Here is a 3506-nt window from a genome sequence, read left to right as displayed (position 1 = left end):
TCTCAACCAATTGGAACTACTTTTATCCTGATTGTTCCTATCGCTACCAACCAGCCCCAGCCAATCTCCACCTCAACAACTAAACCCTGTGCACGATATATTTTTTCTGCAGCAAGGAAGCCAAACAGACCGACTCCTGCGAGTGTGTTACGATCAGCTCGCCCACCCTCGAAGATCTGCCTGGTTTCCTTGGCAAGCAAGCCCGAAGGGGTGCTGGTCAAACTTTTCTCTTGCACCGAGTTCTGCGCTGCCGTTGTGAGGAGGGCCAGGCGCTCGACTTCGATACCGCCAATGCATCCGACAACTCGAACTGAATGATGAGCAGGACTCCCACCTCAAGATCAACAAAAACGGGCTCGGAGGCCATGGCCGAGCCCTTGGCCAGTTATCAGATCCCCACGTATATTCACTAGCCGTTTCTCTCGGCCAACGCTGTCGCGGATGGGGACCACAAGGACCTGTCCTGTCGGAGGGATCCCTCGCGGTTGGGGCCACGACGCGTGGGCTGGGGGAGGTGGTGGAGCGGGTGGGGCTCCTGGACATAACCGGCGCTGTTGTTGGTGCATTGAGTGAGCCGGAAAAGTGAAGGCACTCCAAGAAGCCCAGATCCAGACCGTGCACAAAAACGTCATATCAATGAGGCCTTCTATCCGACTCCGCACGAGACAACAGCTAATATTGTTTCTGAAAATTCTTGTACGTGACATTTCGCGGTGGACGTGCTTGCGCCAATGACTCTCAGTCCACTGCCCTTGCTTCTTTCAATACCTCCTGCACCGTCAGCACCAGCGAATCAACGGAGCCTGAGTCACAGCTGTCGCCGAGCTTCGCCTGCTTCTCCTAGCCAACACGTAGCAGCCCCACCAGCAAGAAATCACTCCCACAGGAGGACCACGTTGGCCCCGCTCCCCAGGGCGGGGGCAGGAATAAAGAGCAAGTCAACGCTGTTGGCCAATGTGCCTATCATTGTGCTTGTTGAAAATCTGTTTATCTTCCTGATCAGTTTTTTTCAGCTAGCTGCTAAAGTTGAGGTGGATGAAACCACTATCGCTTCAGATGAACATGCAATGAAACATGAATATCGAGCTCAGGGATAACTGCCCCAGCCAGGTACGGCTTCCTTTACACTACTTGATCAGTACTATGTAGTAGAAGGATACCATGAAGGTCAAAAATCATTTCTCCGGTTATTATTTTTTCTATTCTCTCAATTAATTCTTTAAAAAGCCTGCATATCTGTTGTGGATTTTTGGTTGAACTTTTCACATATCAATCCCAGGTTGCTGCTTTGCTTATGACACTAATTGCTTACATCTTCTATAATTTGTTTGTACTCCCAGTCTAGAGCTTCATTGGTGGTTGTGGAACAAGGCATGATTTCCATTTGACTTAAGTCAGTGCTTTTGAGTTATCAGAATTTTCCAATTTAATAGCTTTAAAGATATCACTTTAATTCAAAAAGTTGGTTGCTTTTGACCAACTTTTTGAATTAAAGTGATATTACACAACACATACTGATTGTGAGAAAGCAACCTTAGATGAAGGGTATTGAGGATCTCAGCTTCAATGTACTCCAGAAATGGTAAGGGGAAGTCTTTCCCTCACCCATATGTCAAGGTGGAGGCAGAATGTGATTCTGTATTTCAATTAACTCTTCAGGCAATGGGAATTTACGGACACACTTCTGGCCAAACACTCAAAAATGAGAAACTTGGGAGAGGAAAGGGATGAGATTGTGAGGAGAGAAAAGATTTGATTGACACCAAAAGAAAGAGAAAATTCAGGCATTTAAACTGGCACCACAGGTGTGATTATTTGTAGGGAGAATACACCATAAGGGGGGGGGGGGGGGGGGGGGGGTTCCAAAACTACCACAAAAAGGGAAGCTCTCACACCAAGCTCTTGCAATTACCAGTCCATCCTTCATGGGTTGCACTTTCTGCAAGGGAGCATGGTGGCAACCCAGGCTTTACCAGGGCATTCCAAAGCAAGGGACTTTTGATGATTCATTTTGCAACCATGTTTCAGGTTGAAAAGAGTACTGGTGGCTACTTCTTCCAAATCTGACAAAGCTTTGAAATATTTGGTGCCTGTGCCATGAATGAACAGGTCACAGGCCTTCAGCACATTACTGAGTCTGTAACATGATATAAATTAACTTATTCTAAAAAAAAGTAATGTAATGGCACTGAGAAAGAGAGTGAGAAAAATTGACTATGGGTAGTGCCCTGCCATTACTGCTAAGGGCAGCTGTAACAAAGCAAAAATTGATAAAATATTGATATGGTACTGTTACTGGTATCAAATTTACCCATTTTTGATTGAAGAATTGCCATGAAATCTGCAGCGGCGCAGCCGCCTTGGCCTCTAGTATGTTGAAGAGGCACAAAAAAATATTATATGTTAAAGAGGCAAAAGTATGTAAATATGAGAGGAAACGACTAATTGGTAGATTGCATAAAAGGAAAAAGCATAATGGGACTAAAAATGCAAGGTTATTTATAGTTGACATTATTTAATGAGACTAGTGTAATGAGAAGAGTGACATGAGAGAGCTGAAAGATGTCACGTCAAGACAATAGTGTATGTCATTCATGACATAGCTGTAGTAAGAGGTAATCCTGTATGTAACAAGCTACAACATATGTATATAGTATCTATTTGTAGTATTTAATGGTGAGAAATATGTGACAGCTTGTAAACCCATATTCCCGCCAGGAAGTACCCCCCCCCCCCCTAACTTAACACAAGTCCTCCACATCAGAGGGCCCTGGTATAGCCTAGAGGGTTTGAGGCCTTTTGGTGGGGGTTTTGTGCCAATTCAATTTTGACCCTGTTCCCAAAGGGCCTATTGGATGCCTTTTGGACCATGAGAATCCTCCGGTTCATCCCCATCTTTTGATGCTACACCCATCCCTGAGGGCCCAACCCTTCTGTTTTCACTCTTTGTCAAACTTTTGGTTTTGAGGGTTTGTTGACCTGTACGTCATGCATGTATGTATCTAGCTTGACATATACTTATGGGTGGCTTACATTATAATGTCAACCAAAGTTTTTGCAAGGGGTAATATTCACACTGGAAATGCATACTACCAAATTTACCCATAGTTATGGCTGAAAGCATATGGCATGTGAGGAATCCCCCATCAACCAGGCTCTTGTTAAGATGTCTTGCCCAATCCAGCTCATGTGACCAATTTTCACTTTGAGGACAGGATCTGGAAGGAAGCCAAGATGGTGGGCTATGCATGCCCTTCACGTCTTCACCTGGTTTGGGATGGTTTTGGTTGTGTGAGGGGTGAAAGAAAAAGTGTTGAAGAGCCACAAAGGCCAGAACTCTCAGGCCAAATTTACAACATTAGAGCATCTCCAACGGAGCCGCTGTTGCGCGACCTGAGCCCAACTTTGGCCGGCCGGAAGGCATTTTTGGCCTCCAGCGGACCCGCCAAAAGGGCTGCCAAAGTTCGCGGGGTTGGATGAAACCCGCTCGAGGCTGCCTCTTTTGG

This window comes from Puccinia triticina, chromosome 1A, assembly GCF_026914185.1.
Source record: "Puccinia triticina chromosome 1A, complete sequence".
Lineage (NCBI taxonomy): Eukaryota > Fungi > Basidiomycota > Pucciniomycetes > Pucciniales > Pucciniaceae > Puccinia > Puccinia triticina.
Note: the sequence above shows the minus strand (reverse complement) of the source record.